Source organism: Anomaloglossus baeobatrachus, chromosome 7, assembly GCF_048569485.1.
Source record: "Anomaloglossus baeobatrachus isolate aAnoBae1 chromosome 7, aAnoBae1.hap1, whole genome shotgun sequence".
Taxonomy (NCBI): domain Eukaryota; kingdom Metazoa; phylum Chordata; class Amphibia; order Anura; family Aromobatidae; genus Anomaloglossus; species Anomaloglossus baeobatrachus.
Window position 1 is genome coordinate 119,318,957 of NC_134359.1, and position 19,047 is coordinate 119,338,003.

General features: G+C 46.7%; 1 protein-coding gene across 3 annotated transcripts in view; it reads right to left on the reverse strand.

Moving 5' to 3' along the window:
* The window catches only part of LOC142245978 (caspase-8-like), a 118,540-nt gene extending 102,283 nt beyond the window's left edge, over positions 1 to 16,257 (reverse strand). For 2 of the 3 annotated variants that reach the window (XM_075318982.1, XM_075318984.1), the window contains exon 1: positions 16,223 to 16,256. The gene's annotated coding sequence lies outside the window, so the exon portion shown is untranslated. Of the gene's footprint in view, positions 1 to 16,222 lie in introns of all 3 variants that reach the window. The other variant, XM_075318983.1, reaches the window with a different exon arrangement.
* Positions 16,258 to 19,047: the final 2,790 nt, after the last annotated feature.

The window sequence follows — 19,047 nt, forward strand, 5'->3', positions numbered from 1 at the left end:
GTTTTAATTTTCAAAAGGGTAATAGGAAAAAATGAATGGTACAATTTCTCTTGAGTTCGCCAATACCCCATATGGGGTTGAAAACTGCTTTTGAGGCACAATGATAAGTTCAGAAGGGAAGGAGTGTCATATTTCAGTGCAGATTTGCTGGAATGGTTTGAGGGTGAAATGTCCCATTGGCAGAATCCCTGAGGTGATAGAAAAGCAGACCCCCAATAAGTAACCGCATTTCACAAACAACACCCCTCAATGATTTCATCTGGGAGTGCAGTGAACATGTGACGCCCCTGACTCTATCAGGGTGTCACAGGGGACTGCACTCCTTTATCTTATGGTGCAGAACTCATCCCCCATGATTCTGGGATCCTAACTACTGGTATTGCTTCCATCAGCACTGAAATCCTAACCACACCTCGCACCACACCCTGTCAGGCACACCAGTGGGTGGTCTAGCTGGAAAAGAGCCACTTGCCTAGGGGTCAGACAGACTGGTGGGAGGGACATAGTTAGCCTTAGGTGGGCTTTGCACATTACGACATCGCATGCCGATGCTGTGATGTCGAGTGTGATAGTCCCCGCCCGCGTCGTACGTGCGATATCTTGTGATAGCTGCCGTAGTGAACATTATCGCTACGGCAGCTTCACATGCACTTAGCAGCCCTGCGACGTCGCTCTGGCCGGCGAACCGCCTCCTTGCTAAGGGGGCGGGCCGTGCGGCATCACAGCGACGTCACACGGCAGGCGGCCAATAGCAACGGAGGGGCGGAGATGAGCAGGATGTAAAGATCCCGCCCACCTCCTTCCTTCTCATAGCAGCCGTGACGCAGGTAAGGAGATGTTCCTCGCTCCTGCGGCTTCATACACAGCGATGTGTGTTGCCGCAGGAACGAGGAACAACATTGTACCTGTCGCTGCACCAGCATTATGGAAATGACGGAGAATACACCGATGATACGATAACGACGCTTTTGTGCTCGTTCATCGTATCAAAAAGGTTTTACACACTACGACATCGCAGGTGACGCCGGATGTGCGTCACTTTCGATTTGACCCCACCGACATCGCACCTGCGATGTCGTAGTGTGCAAAGCCGCCCTTAGAGTAGCCCTCAAAGAGTGAGGAGCTGAGGGAGTTGTAGCTCCCTGGGTGACTTTGGTTGGGTCGCAGACGGGGGTCTGGGACCGGAGGAGTCGGAGACCCAGTGGCAGGGTATTGGAGAAGGGTGCCCAGACTTAGCTTTGGAGAACGGTCGGTACCGGAAAGTCCAGTAACCAGACCAGTACTGAGCACGGTGGGGTACAGGACCCTAGATCAGGATAGTCTCTTTATGAACTTTCCCCAAGAGCTCAGAGCTCAAAGGCACCAACACAACGAGGGGGATAGGGCTTTCCAGCTTATGTGACCCACTGAAATCCCAAATTTCAACCATCGAGAGCACAGCTCCCCTATTTAAATATAGGGCGCAGGACCCTGACCGCTTCAGGCCGAAGGGTCACTCAGAAACATCTATCTACATGTGCATGGAGGCAGGCTCTGGGCCACTAAGCAATACCAGCGGCGACGGATTCCCGGACGAGCTCCCCAGAGTGGCAGCGGAACCCAGAGACTTGGTTTACTTCTGTATCAGAGTCTGCTTAATGGTTGCACCAACATCTACACAGCCTGAGTGATTACACTGCACTCCCTGCGTCCTGCCAGCCCGCACAGCCTGCACAACGTTACCCGCCAATTATATGTCTAGAGTCCCGGAGTCTCCCCTACCCGTGGAGGGATCACCATCTGGCTGCCCCACTCCATCTCCCCGCGTACTCCCATCGGCAGCGGCGGCACTCTCCTTACCGCGAACATCGGGTGGCGTCACGAACACTTATCCTCTATAAATACTTCCCCTTTCTTTTCCAGAGGCCGAAAGCACCCTGGTCCAGAGATCCTCAAGCCACGGCATCCCCGGACCCGAGGAGTTCGATTGCTGCAGGGGTGGCACAAACATGCTGATACCACATGTGTCTCACAGAAGTTTATACCATTGGGTAGTGAAAAAGAATAAGTACATTTTTATTTTACCACTAAAATGTTTTTAGCCCAAAGTTGTCAATTTTTATGATGGTTAATAGATACAATCACACATTCATAGCTTGGTTAAGTATATTCCCGCGCATTCACACTTTTGGGTATATCTTCAGCGTTAAAACAAAGGCATATAAGATGATTAGATCCATCACCTGTTCACTTATCTGAGTCATAACCTCTTAACCACACCACACAAGATACTTTAACCCACATGTCTTGACTTCCTGATAATAAAATATATATATGGAGGTATTCAGCTCAACTCTCTTACTCTGAACCCAGCCCTTGAGAAAGCCACATTGCTTTGTGGTGATACGCGTGGGGGCACGCTGCCTTATTTTTTATAGCACATTGTCTCCTTATTTACCTTGATAAGTATTTTTTTTTCCTTTGGTTATATGTTTCATTTTTTCCACCACTGCTAGATGAGACGGATTCTTTCCTTATGTGTTATACTTGATTCATTATCTAGGTCTCTTTTTCACATCAGGGCCCCTTTGATGGTGGTGCCAGTAGTGGCATTGAACATCATTTATTTCCAGACCTTCATACTCTAAAGGCCGCTTTACAGGCAACGACATCGCTAACCAGATATCACTGGGGTCACGGAATTCGTGACGCACATCCGGCCTCCACGGAATTCGTGACGCACATCCGGCCTCGTTAGCGACGTCGTTGCGTGTGACATGTACGAGCGACTGCTAACGTTCTCACTTACCTCAAATATCGTTGACCGTTGACACGTCGTTCATTTTCCAAATGTCATTGACCTTCTATGACGCAGGTTGTTCGTCGTTCCTGAGGCAGCAAACATCGCTACGTGTGGCACCCCGGAAACTACGAACAACAGCATTCCTGCGTCCTCCGGCAACGAGGTGGGAGTGTCGATAATGCGGCAGCTCTTCACCCTTTCGCTTCTATTGGTGGGCCGCTGTGTGATGTCGCTGTGACGCCGCACGAACCTCCCCTTAGAAAAGAGGTTGTTCACCAGCCACAGTGACATCGTTAGTAAGGTATGTGCGTGTGACACGCAGTACCAATATTGTCCATCACGGGCAGCTAGTTGCCCGTGACGCACGAACGGCGGGGGCGGGTGCGATCGCTAGCGACATCGCTAGCGATGTTGCTGCGTGTAAAGCAGCTTTTAGAGTATGTGCTCATCATCAGATCAGGACTCACTGTGTCCTGGACGCAGCGGGTCCTGATCTGCGGGGGTGCGAGTCTCCTCCGAGGGAGACCGCAGCTGCTCGCACCCACGATCAAGGTTGCATGGTGACATTAGGTGAGGAAGAAGAGCCTGAAATCCGGCCTGACACCCCAGTTGGAGATGTAAGTACCTTATTTGCTTCCCTATAAATACCACTGAAACTTTGTATGTACATGGCATAATTCAATTGAATATAGTTAATCTGGTTTTCTATGATTAATGTTGCAGATTTCAAAAGTTATCCCTTCCAGTTCAGATACGCATACTTCTTTACTAGTTTCACCCCACTCAATTTTCATACCGTTTAATGACATTTCATATACTGTAGTACTAGCCTGCCCCTCACATTAGTTTCCAGGGCATGTATACCCATGTGACTGCTGCTCGTGATATTTGGGTTTTGCTTTAACATGATTTTTCTGTTCCCGCAGGATCGTTGTGAAGCTTTGTCGACACCAAGATGTGGCAGAGATGACGACATCGCCAGGACTTCAGAGGAGACTGCTGAAGAAGCTTTACTTCGGCGGCTCTCCTCAGGCAGGAAAAGGAAGGCCACCACCTCGCCTTCACCATATCTCTTGGCTTTGGCTAAACATATAATGGATCAGCAGAACAAACCTGCCATTTGCGGATTTGCCCAGTTTGCGGATGAAAGACTCCGTAAGCTGGATGAAAATCAACGCATGCATGCGGAAAGGGTCATGATGGAGGTGCTAAATAAGGCTGCAGCAAAGAAACTGACCAACTCGTCTTCTGTGTACGATTGTGATCCATGTCAGCAGAATTCATGGGCACAAGTGTACAGCACGCCGAGGAGGAGGATGGAACCTCTGCAACACCTCCAGCTTGGCCCCCCGCAGTATCCCATAGTACCGCAATCTTCACAACTGTTTACTTTGTCAAGGCAACAATATGGAGATTCTGCGTCATATTATCAAGATTTGTAGTTTGATTGTTGGTTTATTTTGTGTAATGATTTCAAATGACGTAGTGTTTATTTTACTGTTTATTTGATTTGATTGTATAAAAATATTCTTTTGCTTCAAACTTGTGTCCTGCTTTAATGAATTCTGCATACAGTTATTAGCGGGGTAATGGGCTGGGTGGAGGTCAGGGCCGCCATCAGGGCAGTATTCTACAGATGCACAGATATTTTAAAAAACAAGGCACAAAATGCCATAACCAATCAGTAAAATTCATATATTTTATTCATTTATATAAATAGTACAAACATTAATAATACAATTGTGTAGAATATGAGGTAGTTTGGCGAGGACACAAAAGAGGGGGTTTATTTCAGAAAAATAGGCAGTAGAAATACACACACATATGGCTTGTACACTGGCCAAAAAGACTCCTAACATATTCAATAATAATGTCACTCTGATATGCACCTAGATAACAAGGATAGTCAGGTCAATGGGTACAATGCTCCAAACGGGATTAAATAGCAAGGTTATTTGCAAAGAGACTTGCATAGTGTAGATCAAATGCTATTACATGCAAAGAGAAAATAATCCTAATATACCTCAGGAGCAGACAAAGTCGCTACCGCAAACCGCGTGTTGAAATGCTTAGGAACAAAGAATGGAACAAAGAATGGAATCACTATTACGTTGCCATCTTCGGCAAGTCACCCAATCGCAATGCTATTGTGACCACCAATCGGAGTTGAGAGGGCGTTGTTAAAATACACAGCAAAAACACGACCACGTCGCTGGGTTCAGCGTCGTAAGCGAGGTCGCTCGTCGTTGCTACGGCGTCAAACACAGTGATGTATGTGGCGCAGCGGGACACCAACGATCAAAAAATGAACTAGAATATTCAGGAATGAGCAGCGATCTCACAGCAGGGCCCTGATCATTGGTAGATGTCACAAATAACAACATCGCTGGCAAGATCGTTGCTGTGTCACAGAAACCATGACTCAGCAACAATCTCAGCGATGTCGTGTGTGAAGGAGCCTATAGGCTAAAACCACAGTACTTGTGTTATTTTCATTTGTTATGGTGTACCTTTTTATTATTAATGCTGTTGTTCACCTATTGTTGTACCTCATTATGTGTACTCCATTGGCTGCTTCTTTTTAATGTGGTTTTACATGTTTTTAATTCTGTTTGAATTTGTGTTGACATTTTAATAAAGATTAAATAAGCAAATCTCCATAACACCATATCATCCATAATTGCAGATGAGTGCCACCTTTGGGCCACTCTGTCGGAGGCACAAACTCCATAATGGAAATATAAAGACAGGAGAAATAGGAGTTTCAATGTGCAAACATATTTTATTGAACAACAAAGGGGTTTTGGTGATCACACATAAAAACAAATAAAAAGTAAAAAACATGCAATTAGGGGAGCGGTGGTTGGGCAGATGACACTTCTTACGTAGGGGTGCAATAGGAATGTAGATATGTCACAATAATGTAATAGAGTCTCGCAAAAGTATATAACATTTACATGTTTGAAGTGACAGATGCAAATGCAGATAAATCTCAAATATCATATAAAAATGGGGGACTCAAGGATGTAACTAGAAAAAGAGGTATAGTGATTACATGTAAACTGACCCACACATATTTAAAGTGCCATATACAGTGCCTTGCAAAAGTATTCGGCCCCTTCGAATTTTTCAACCTTTTCCCACATTTCAGGCTTCAAACATATAGATAAAAAATTTGAATTTTATGGTGAAGAATCAACAACAAGTGGGAGACAATTGTAAAGTTGAATGAAATTTATTGCTTATTTTAAACTTTTATATAAAATAAATAACTGAAAATTGGGGCGTGCAATATTATTCGGACCCTTTAAGTTAATACTTTGTAGCGCCACCTTTTGCTGTGATTGCAGCTTCAACTCACTTGGGGTATGTGTCTATCAGTTTTACACATCGAGAGACTGAAATTCTTACCCATTGTTCCTTTGCAAACAGCTCGAGCTGAGTGAGGTTGGATGGAGAGCGTTTGAGAACAGCAGTTTTCAGCTTTTTCCACAGATTCTCGATTGGATTCAGGTCTGGACTTTGACTTGGCCATTCTAAAGGGGGCTTTACACGGTAGCGATATCAGTAACGATATCGCTATCGTGCGTACCCGCCCCCATCGTTTGTGCGACACGGGCATATCGCTGCCCGTCGCGCACAAAATCTCGCTCCCCCGTTACACGGCTTACCTGGCCTGCGACGTTGCTATGGCCGGCGATCCGCCTCCTTTCTAAGGGGGCGGGTCGTGCGGTGTCACAGCGACGTCACACGGCAGCCATCCAATAGAAGCGGAGGGGCGGAGATGAGCGGGACGTAAACATCCCGCCCACCTCCTTCCTTCCGCATTGCCGGTGGAGGCAGGTAAGATGTTCATCGCTCTTGCGGTGTCACACACAGCGATGTGTGCTGCCACAGGAACGAGGAACAATATCGCTAATGAGCGTTGAACGATTTTTGGTTTAGGACGACCTCTCCACGGCAAACGATTTTTGCCACTTTTGCAATCGTTTTAAGTCGCACATAAGTGCCACACGCTGAGATAACATTAATGACGCCGGATGTGCGTCACTAACGACGTGACCCCGACAATAAAACATTTACGATATCGTAGCGTGTAAAGCCCCCTTAACACATGGATACGTTTATTTGTGAACCATTCCATTGTAGATTTTGATTTATGTTTTGGATCATTGTCTTGTTGAAAGACAAATCAGTCTCAGGTCTTTTGCAGATGAGTCGCCCACCACAGCGCTGCAGCAGTCGCCTGTGGGACACTGCGGGGACTTCTCTGTAGGAACCCTTTCGACAACATGTATGTCAGGTTCACTTTCATAGGAGTCGTGACGCCACTCTCGGTTTTGCGGTCAGGGTGATAGGGGACCGCCACTGCAGTTTAACGAGAGTCTGGTGCTGATTGTGTCTGCAGTCTGGTGTTATGGCTTCCAGAGAGTGAGGCTGGCCCCAGGGGCTCGGGTGTATGTGCATGGAACTATAGGTCGCAGAATAACTCAGTCGCAGTCCAAGGATGTCTTTCAACTTATTTACTCACATTCAGCTGGTTTTGTGAGGTAACCCGGGCGATACTGAGATGGACCAGGGAGAACCAGGTATCCTTCAGGCTGGTATAGAGGTGACTGTATGCTCGCCTTCCTAGCACTTTTTGTTTCGGATAACCCCCGACTTGAAGTATATGGGATTTATCCAGGGAAGTCGCAACTGCCTTTTCTCCCATTTCTGGCCCGTTTGCTGGCAGCGTGGACCAAGTAAAGATGGCTTCTCGCCCTATCTCACTTATGGGCTCCCTCGTTGCTGCTGATGCTGCAGACTTTGTATTTGTTGGTGAGACACCTCGAGTGCCCTCACCGGCAGGTTATAGCAGACCACTAAATGCATGTATGGCTCTAGGGACCTATCCCTGTGCGTGCCTGGTCTATCAGGAGTCCCCGTACTCAACCACCTCGCTTCTTCCTGAGGTGTTTTTCAGGCTGACTGTGTGGCAACCGAACTCCCCCGCCAACAACCACTACACCTGCAGGGTCTGACTACCGTGTCTGCGTGCCCGCTCTCTGCTTCAGACTCGGCTTGTGTGTCCTCCTCCACAGCTTCTCTCTGACTCACTGCCACTGCCTCACTAGCTTCCAGCTTCTCCACTCACCACTAGCTGAGATGTGGAGGCCACGCCCCCTCCTGGGTCTGCCCAGGGGTCCCCTCTATGACGTGTGTGAGGCCTGGTCACTATGTGTCTGTACGTGCACACCCTACTCAGCCTTTGGCATTACCTGTTTGTACTCACCCAGCGTGGGTGCAGTACTCAGTGGTGCCTGACCAGGTCAGGGGCACCACACAGACTTACACAGGTTTTCTTCAATAATGGTCCAGTATTTGGCTCCATCCATCTTCACATCAAATTTAACCATCTTCCCTGTCCCTGCTGATGAAAAGCAGGCCTAAACCATGATGGTGTCACCACCATGTTTGACAATGGGGATGGTGTGTTCAGGGTGATGAGCTGTGTTGCTTTTACGCCAAACATATCGTTTGGCATTGTGCCCAAAAAGTTCGATTTTGGTTTCATCTGACCAGAGCACCTTCTTCCACATATTTGGTGTGTCTGTCAGGTGGCTTGTGGCAAACTTTAAACTAACTTTTTATGGATATCTTTGAGAAATGGCTTTCTTCTTGCCACTCTTCCATAAAGGCCAGACTTGTGCAGTGTACCACTGATTGTTGTCCTATGGACAGACTTTCCCACCTCAGCTGTAGATCTCTGCAGTTCATCCAGAGTGATCATGGGCCTCTTGGCTACATCTCTGATCAGTCTTCTGCTTGTTTGAGATGAAATTTTTGAGTGATGGCTGGGTCTTGGTAGATTTACAGTGGTATGATACTCCTTCCATTTCAATATGATCGCTTGCACAGAGCTTTTTGGCTTGTTTAAAGTTGTGGAAATCTTTTTGTAACCAAATCCAACTTTCAACTTCTCCACAACAGTATCACGGACCTGCCTGTTGTGTTCTTTGGTCTTCATGATGCTCTCTGTGCTTTAAATAGAACACTGAGACTATCACAGAGCAGGTGCATTTATACGGAGACTTGATTACACACAGGTGGCTTATATTTATTATCATCAGTCATTTAGGACAACATTGGATCATTCAGAGATCCTCAATGAACTTCTGGAGTGAGTTTGCTGCACTGAAAGTAAAGGGGACGAATAATATTGCACGCCCCAATTTTCAGTTTATTATTTTTTATAAATGTTTAAAATAACCAATAAATTTCATTCAACTTCACAATTGTGTCCCACTTGTTCTTGATTCTTCACCATAACATTAAAATGTTTATCTTTATATTTGAAGCCTGAAATGTGGGAAAAGGTTGAAAAATTCAATGGGGCCGAATACTTTCGCAAGGCACTGTATCTACCTTCATCGTCCCTCCCTGATGAAGAAAAATCCAGAAGGAAAGGAGGAGAATGGCAAGCCATGGACTTAATACTTGTTTTTAATTTTTTCCTTAATAAGATACAGTAAAGTAGAAAATAGGTCTCACTTTTGAGGACCTACTGTGTTTTTCCAAAAATACGATCTCCCCCAAACATAAGCCCTAGCAAGGATTTTCAGCATTTTTGAAGCAAGGCTTAAATATAGGCCCTACCCCAAAAATAAGCCCTAGCTGTGGTTCAATAATGAAGTGTTCATGCAGCTAAAAAAGTTAAAGATACTGCAGGACACTTTATTGTAGAAAGCGGACTCACCAGACGCCGAGCGGCAAGACCTGCAGTTATCGCACACCTACACACATCAGATCTCACACCCGTACACATCAGATCACACACATACACATCATATCGTACACATACACTCACCACATCCAGCAATACTGATTTCTTCTGGCCGGCAGGATCCTGAACCGCAGTGCGGTGGAACGCAAGGACCTGCGGATGGAATGCTTACAGGACATGCGATGCGTTCAACCACCGAGTCCTACAGCAATGCGATCCATCTTTCCCTGTGGCCGGAGGCATTCTGTACCCCCAGATGTGGTGCGTGACTAGTGAGTGTGTGTGTGTGTGTGTGTATACGATCTGATCGGCGATTGTGTGTGTGATCTGATAAGTGTATGTATGAGTATGTGATCTGAAGTGTGTGTGTGATCTGATCAGTGATTGTATGTGTGATCTGATGTGTGTTTGTATGAGTGTGATCTGATATACTGTATGTGAGTGTTGGACAGAAGCAGGGGAGGACGGCGTGGAGCATACCTGCCAGGAGTGCCCATTAGAGATCACAGGGAAGACCTGGGAGCCACGCAGACATCCGGGGTCTGGTAAGTTTAAGTCTCCTGAGAAGGGGGGTCTGCTTTTTTGGGGGGTAAACATACCCCAACCATGTTTCTCCAAGAATAGGACATACTCCAAAAATAAGCCCTAGCGCTTTTTAGGAGCAAAAAAACAATGAGGCAGTGTCTTATTTTTGGAAAAACACGTTATAAGACTCAATATGTCCAGTATATTTAAACAATATCACTGGCTTAGGTGAACAATAGTGTTAAAACATAACCTTTATTCAATGATATTTAAAATTACAAATATATCACCATAAACAATAAAACCTATCCAACCCAATCATAATTTGAGGATACTTGGATAATAATAAGCATATTGTAAGAACTAATCAAATCTGAGGAGCCATGCTATCATAAACCTAATATGTCATGGTGTCTCAGGCAAAATATACTGTAGTTATACAAAACCGTGGGAAGGACCAGGGCTAATTTACGTCCTATCTGAGTCAGAAAATGGTTATACATAACCAGTGCCAAATTCAGATTGACCCCATTCTTCCTAAATTTGCTGAATGAAAGCTGTATACCATGAGCCATTTATTAATTTAAAAAAAAACCAAGAAATTATTACACTTCAGCCCTTCGTATAAGGGAGATAACTATAACAGCTCGACCAAATTATTGCAGCACTAGTAGTGCTGCACTACCCAGACTAATTCCTATTCAATAAGACCCTAACATTATAGTGGTATACAGCTCTCATTGAAAATAGTCAGGAAGATTGGTGTCTCGGTATCCCTATGGTTATGTATCCCCCTTTTCTAACTGAGACACTAGCTAAATTGGCCCCGGTCCTTCCCAGCAGTGTCAGACTGGGGCAGCAGGGGTCCAATAGTAATATTGACTCTGGGGGCCCACTGATCAACTTAATGCAAATATTACATTCACAAATTTACCTATGTTTCCATATAATAATATACTGAGCAATGTGTAAAATGAATGATGAGATGCTTACTTTGTCTGTACATAGTGAAACAAGTGTATTGTGACAACTACTGATCAGTTTGGGGGGTAAGTGACATATTACTGCAAAAGGCCCCCCCAGAGGATCCTTCTACTCTCCTTTGGGTCAGTCCGAGCCTGCTTCCCAGGGTTATGTATAACTTCATTCTGCCTGAGACATCTGACTGATTGGGTTCATGATAGTGTGGCTACTCACATTTGATTAGTTCTTACAATATATTTCTTAATATTATTCAAGTGTCCCCTCAAATGAGGATTGGCTTTATTGTACACGGTGGACATGTGTTTGTCATTTTAAATATCATAAAATAAAGGTTATGTTTTAAGTTTTAACACTCTTATCCACAGTAGCCAGAGATAAAATAGATCTCTATCTGAAATTCTTTTTGGTTTAGTACCTAGGACAGGATTATAGCGACTTCAGATGCAGGATGGTAGCCTTACCAGTGATGTACAAACCTTGTATAACTAAATAGTGTACATTCTTCAATCCCAGATGCTAAATCAGTGTCAGGAGCACAAGAGCTCAGGCGAGACTGGATAGTCCTAAAAAGACACACGGGGTGGAGCAAACACGGTCACAAAGGTCCGGGGGTGGTGGAGCCCACTGAGCCTCAGCGCCTGCTTCAGCTGGATGTGTGCCTGAGGATGGGGACATATATACTAGGATGGGGACATGTATACCAAGATTCGGGCATATATATCAGGAAGGGGCCTAGGATAAGGACTTGTATACCAGGATGGTGACATACAGTATAAACCAGGAAGGGGATTAGGATGAAGACAGTGACGTAACTAGAGTTCAATAGGCCCAGGTGCAAAATTTTGACCTGGGCCACCCTCCGACCCGCCCTCCCCCTTCTCCTCTCACCCCCCCAGCTCGGAGTACAGGATAATTATGCTGACACTCGGATCTTTCCCTCAGCACCTTGCCTTCCCATGGTCTTCTATACATATTTTCCTCAGCACCCAGTTATCCCATGCTCTGATATTCCTCTTTCCTTCAGCACCCAGCTTTCCGATGTTCTGCTATGCATCTTTACCTCAGCATTCAGCTTTCCGATTCTCTGCTGTACATCTTTACCTCAGCATCCAACTTGCCCTTGATAACAGAGCATAGGAAAGCTGGGTACTGAAGGAAAGATGTATAGCAGAGCATGCTGAGGGAAAGTTGTGTTATAGAACATGGAAAGCTGGGTGTTGAGGGAAAGATGTTTAGTAGAGCATGGGAAAGTGGGGTTCAGGCACAAATTTATAGCAAAGAATGCATAAGCTGGGTCCCGAGGGAAAGAGCCTTATTCCATCAGCATCCAGTTTTCCCATCCCATGCTTGTATCTTTGTCCCCCATCCTCCTATATGTTTCCGTCCTTGTATATTGCCCCATTCACCTTTTTTTCTGTGAATATTTGTGCTAAAAATAACATCATAGATTTATTCATTTTGCATATAAAATGGTAGTTGTTTTTTTAATGGTACACGAGTTTTGCCATTTTTTAGAGGGTTTTTTGGTGCTTTTAGTATTATTTATGCTTGTTAATGTCTGAATTTTATCACTAAAATGTCGCATGTACACAGTCACTTATTCACACAAATGCAGACATACACACTAATATATAAAGCTGAGTGTATGTGTGTGTGTGTGTGTGTGTGTGTGTGTCTATGTCTGCTAAAGGAATCCGCACTGTCGCATTTACAATCACTAAATTTTACACAGACACTCCATGTGACTCAGTGAACGTCATAGACTATGTTTGGGCGGGAAAATTTAACCCAGCGCTTTACAGTTACTCTCCAAAAATCCTGCCTCCCTTATACTGAGTGGAGCTGCAAGCTATAGGCTATTAATAGCAACTGTTAGTGGTTGCTATAGGAACAAAATAAACTTAGTATAAGAAGCTTATGTGTGAGGTAATAAGATGTCAGTGGGGAGACGGATAGAGAGAGACAGAAAGAGACAGACGGGCGAAGAGACAGAGATAGAGACAACCCTGGAAAGAGACAGCCCTGGAAAGACACAGATGGGGAAAGAGACAGACCTGGAAAGAGACAGACCTGGAAAGAGACAGATGGGGAAAGAGACAGATGGGGAAAGAGACAGACAGGGAAATAGACAGACAGGGAAAGAGACAGACCAGGAAACAGACAGACGGGGAAAGAGACAGACCTGGAAAGAGACAGACCGGGAACCAGACAGACGGGGAAAGAGACAGACCTGGAAAGAGACAGCCCTGGAAAGAGACAGACCGGGAAAGAGACAAACCGGGAAAGAGACAGACGAGGAAAGAGACAGACGAGGAAAGAGACAGACCGGAAAAGAGACAGACCGGGAAAGAGACAGACCGGGAAAGAGACAGACCGGGAAAGAGAAAGACGGGCAAAGAGACAGCCCTGGAAAGAGACAGCCGGACAAAGAGATAGTGGGCAAAGAGACAGCCGGGCAAAGAGACAGCCGGGCAAAGAGACAGCCAGGCAAAGAGACAGCCAGGCAAAGAGACAGCCAGGCAAAGAGACAGACCTGGAAAGAGACAGACCTGGAAAGAGACAGACCTGGAAAGAGACAGACCTGGAAAGAGATAGACCTGGAAAGAGATAGACCTGGAAAGAGACTGACAGGCAAAGAGATAGACGGGCAAACAGACAGCCCTGGAAAGAGATAGACGGGGAAAGAGACAGACGGGGAAAGAGAGAGACAGAAAGACACACACATAGAGACAGACACAGAGATAGAGAGAGTCAGACAGATACAGAGATGGAGACAGATAGACTGATACAAATACAGGCAGAGAGATAGAAACAGACAGACAGAGACATAGACACAGACAGACAAGGAAAGAGACAGACAGAGACAGACAGACAGCGACACACAGACAGAGACTGGGAGAGAGACAGAGAGACAGTACGCCTGGGTACTACAGCTAGTATTTGTTATATATTTATGTTAAATACTGTATATGTCTGCATTTTTAAACACACTGTATACACAAAGAAATAAGAAAGTTGGATGTCTGGCAGCAAACCATGAAGATGAGGAGGCTAGGCCACCATCATAGGACAGCAATGAGGCATCATCGGGCGGCAGTGGGGGAGGGGGCAGGAGAGTGCATCTGTGAGGAAGGGAGCAGGAGAGTGCATCTTTGGGGGAGGGGGCAGAAGAGTGCATCTGTGAGGGGCAAATAGGAGGATAGGTGAAGGAGAGAAGAGGGGAGTGGGGAGGGGGCAAAATAGTGCAGGTGTGAGGGGCAAATAAGAGGATAGGTGGAAGAGAGGAGTGAGGGAGCGGGCAAGAGAGTGCATCTGTGAGGGGTAAATATGAGGTCAGAAGAGGGCAGTGAGGCTAGAGAAATCATTCAGGGAGCTCCAGTACTCACTACAGCTCCATTGTGTCCTCTGGAGCCTCCGCTCCTGCTAGTGCCGACTACAGAGCGATGACATGCAGGAGGGAGGGTACACTCTCTTCAGAGCGGCTGCAGTGACCATGTTCCGCCGCAGTTTGCAGCACAGGGTCCAGACTGGGTTCAGTGCTGCAACACGTCAGTTGGATGTGGTACTCGGGTTCACATTCAGCTGAACTAAGTGCTGAGGTCCAGGACGGGCCCTTTGAAGGGCCGGGCCCGGTCGCAGTGGCGACCCCTGCGACCGCGATCGTTACTCCCCTGGATGGGGACATATTTACCAAGAGCCCAGGATGGGGTACATTAAACCAAGATCGGATACATTGCTACATAATGTTAAGGAGGGCAACTCGAATGTCTTTATAGGATTTAGAACGCCACAAGGGCCCGTACAACTAACCAACATATAGGGGGGATCAGGTCCAAATATTGCACCGAGACCCCTTAAAGGGAACCTGTCAGGTCATTTATGCATTCTAACCTACAAACAGTGTAATGTGTGTGTTATTAAACCCTTCCTACCCATCACTGTGTTTTATTAATGTGTAATGTGAATATATAAAAATGTGTTTTATTATTTATGTTTACCCTATGTAAATGAGCAGGGCCTGTAGCCCCATGGGCGTCTCATCGCCCTGAGGGCGTTTGCATGTTTTCCGTGGATGTGACAACATGGATTTACATCAGCGAGGTGACCGTCACTACTTGAGATCCCATGCCTACTTATCAGTCCCAGAGCCTTGTTATTAGGGTGCTTGTTTATCGTCTTCAGACATGCTCTGTGCATGCTCAGAAAACTCCTGCGGTTTCGGTCACGCCCAGAGCGGGTCTGAAGACGAGAAGCAAGCACCCAGAGAACAAGGCTGCGGGAATGGTAAGTGCCCATGCTTGGGATCTCAAGTAGCGACAGTCACGTCGCTGATGTAAGTTCATAGTATCACGCCCACAGGGCCGTGATACCACAGAAAACATGCAAACGCCCACACAGAAAACATGAAATGCATTGGATGATATAATCTAATACTATCCTGATTCTGTGGATACCACCTGCGATGTGGATTTTTAAACCTGCACAAATAAAGATGTAAGATTTTACTTCATCCAAGTCTATGATCCGCTGGAGTTTTTTTATTTCATTTATTTGCTGTGGATCCCTCTGCCTGGGTCTCTCTGTGCTGGATCAAGTGATTTACTCTGGAAGCAGCTGATACCATAGTGGTGAGCTGCATTTTTTTCTACTTTAAATCTGGTGAAAGGTTCCCTTTAAGGGTCTGCATGTTTATTAGTAAAGAAGTCTCTGAGTACACCGTACAAGGCTGTGCTATATTGATTGCCCTAGAGATCATGAAATAAATCTTATTAATACGGAGTTCAAAAGGCATAGAACAGAGGGAATATCACTCACGCAAGCTAAAGTCACATGCATAATATTCAATGTAAGTACTTGTACTCATGTACTGGGTAGGGAGCTAGTCTGGTAGTGCATGGCGTGTGTACAGTTACTTTTGTATGTAGTCTTCCAGCACTAACTCACCTGCTCTGTTGCTCCGTATATGCAAAACACCTGCAAGTTACCAAGGATTGGTTCCTAGATAGCTATGGCTATGGTAAACATGACTGTACATGTTCCTACTATATACAATTCACTTATCACATATTCACGCAGCATACAAGAAAAGCTTAATCTTATATTAACAAAGTTAAATTACATTATTAATTATACAGTTTTCCTAATAATTATGAAAAAATACTTACAAGCAACATGAAAGAATTGCAGCTCGATAGTCTAGTAAGAAGGAAGTGTTTTTTTATCTTAGCCACCCCCTTCCTCCAGACTTACGTAGAAGGTGTCATCTTGCCTCCAAACTTAATGTGTGAATCACTGAAAGCCTTTGCAGCTAGAAAATAGTGAAGAGTCACTGCCACAAGCAGGCTGTGTATGACTACTACAATAGAGAGCAGTAATAACAAATTTCAGACATAAAAACAAACAGTATTGTATTTTTGAAAGGACCGTCCCCACCGGGGACAGACTGGGACTAAAATTAACGCCAGCATATGGAAGCACACAGGCCCATTTCGGCTCTGTCTCCTTTTTCAATTTGGGGTCTCTAATACTTATATTACTCAAGATTTACTACAAGACAAATGTTTCCAATAATAATGCTATATAAAACATAATAATAACCCCACAATAATAATATTGCAGTATATCAAATACCCCCATAGCATAATCAAATATCACCAGCACATCCAGTAGTGATAATCGCACCATACTGATCATTAACCAAAACCACTGAACTAGGACTGATATTATCACCATACAGTGACCAAATAATGGTAATATCAGTTCTACACCAGTGCTCTGCAGTCAACGGAGGAGGGGACGCCGCACTCTCCCTACTGCTCGGGTCCAGCTGCCGCTGCGGCTGCTGCGGCCTGCTGCTGCTCGGTGGCTCGAGCGATGAGCCGGATCCCGGGGACTCTAGCGGCGCTCCTCGCCCGTGAGTGAAAGGGGATTGGGTTTTGGGATATAGTTTATTGTCCGTGACGCCACCCACGGTTGTGGTGATTTGTTGACACCAGCGCTGCTCTGTATGGGGATCCCGGGAATGATGATATGGCGCAGCTAGTTGTCGTGTTGCCCCTCCGTGGGTAGGGGTTGGTGATCCCGGGGCCCAGTGATGAGGTGGGAGATGCAGGGCTTGATGGGCGCAGGGACGCGGGGGCAGCGCTGTGCCTTGCGGCACTGTGGTACTCACTCAGCCTGAGACGATGACACAGTTCTCGGTAAAACACACGGCTGGAAAGACGGTTCCCACGGACGGCTGCACTTGCTTTTCCCCAGTAGTTGACGGTGACGGTCCCTTTGTCCTGCACCTAAGATGATGATGGTTGCGATGGGTTCCCACCGGTAACCCGCTCCTCGGCTTCAAGCTGGGCCGAAGGAGCCCTACTTTGCCCGCAGGCGCTGGCCCTGGGAAACTGGTGCCTTGGCGGTGGCGGTGTCTCCCCTTAACGGTCGGACTGTTGCCTTCAATCGGGACTTGTTTGTTGGGAGACAGTCGTCCCCTTCACTGACGGATTTGGCAAATTATGGCGACTCCTAGCCTTGCCGGGATCCGAAAGGCCCCTGCCCTGGTGCTGACTGTTCCTTGTACACTGCTCCAGACCGCCGGGTCACCACCCGTCCGCGGTCCTTCCAGCAACCTCCGAGCAGTCACTTCTGCGGACAATCACCGCCGTCTGCTGACCTTGCTGTCTCTCAGCCCGGGGCACACACCCGGACCAACTTCAGGCTTTACAAACTGTCACTTTTCACTTTACTTCAGCTTCTCTCCTAAGCTCCTCTACCACTTCACTTCCTTCTACTTTCACTTCACTGTTTACTCCTTCACTTCCCTAACTTGACTCAAGCTCTTCCCTGAGCTGACTGCCTGGTTTTCCCGCCTCCAGAGCTGTGAACTCCTCGGTGGGCGGAGCCAACCGCCTGGCCCACCCCCTGGTGTGGACATCAGCTCCTGGAGGAAGGCAACAAGGATTTTTGGGTTAGCTTTGGTGTTCCTAACTGGGGTGTAGGGTGTGGTGGTGTTATGACCTGTGACCTCTGGCTTGCCCAGGGCGTCACATTCCCCCTTAGCAAAATGCAGACCGTCCGCGGGCTGCCCGTCCAACACCGGTTTTATTTTCTGAAAATATATAAAAGGTAAAACGGTAACATATATACAATTTATGACATCATCCCACATCGGGAGGTTCAGTACTTAAATGTTGCAAACGGTTTACGGTTACGGTCTCCGCTCTCTCCCACCCAAGTAACCTGGCCTTGATGCTGCCCCTAAAACCCAAGCAGCACCCCTTGACCCAAGTCCAGCACAAGTTACCCGAGCGGGATCTGTCCTTCCCCTCCAGAGGGTAGCCACCGGTTCCTGTGGTGGCTGGGCCCCAGCCGGCTCTACTGCGGGCCCTCCCTCCAACCTGCCTCTCCGGAGGCGGCACTGCGGAAACGGTAACGGTAAAACAACTTATTTACATTCCACCAACGTTTGTGGTTGCCCTGCAAGTTCATGGGCTTGTCCATGGAAAGTTCTCTATGCAACTTTTTAAACGGTCCCCACGGGGACAATGGTGCCGGCAACGGCCGGTTGCAAATCACGGTTAATCAGATGAAGCTTCGGTTCCATTGTTGCTTATCATTACTTTAAACTTTCAAACAAACACACCTGTGGTCCCAACGGGGACTGTGCAGTGGCACTCCGCTGCCTTTTGCGGCTCAACAGTCCATTCCCACTCGTGGGGCTCTAGTGCCACCTTCACATGGTGCACCGCTCTGGACCCCAATGGTAGCTCGCTGCAGGCGATCTTCTTCCATATACATGCGGGCATGCACATCCGCTCTACACCCCTCTCGGGCATCGATCTCCCTGCGCAGCTGCTGTTGCCGCCGCTCCCAGTCTGGAGCACTTTCTGCTTGCTCCTGTTCAGCGTGTGCGGGGGACGGACCCAGCCAGAGTCCCTCCGTGTCGGCTACGACCGGCACCTTCAGTAATGAGGGACCCTGCTGTGACGTGGCCTGCTCT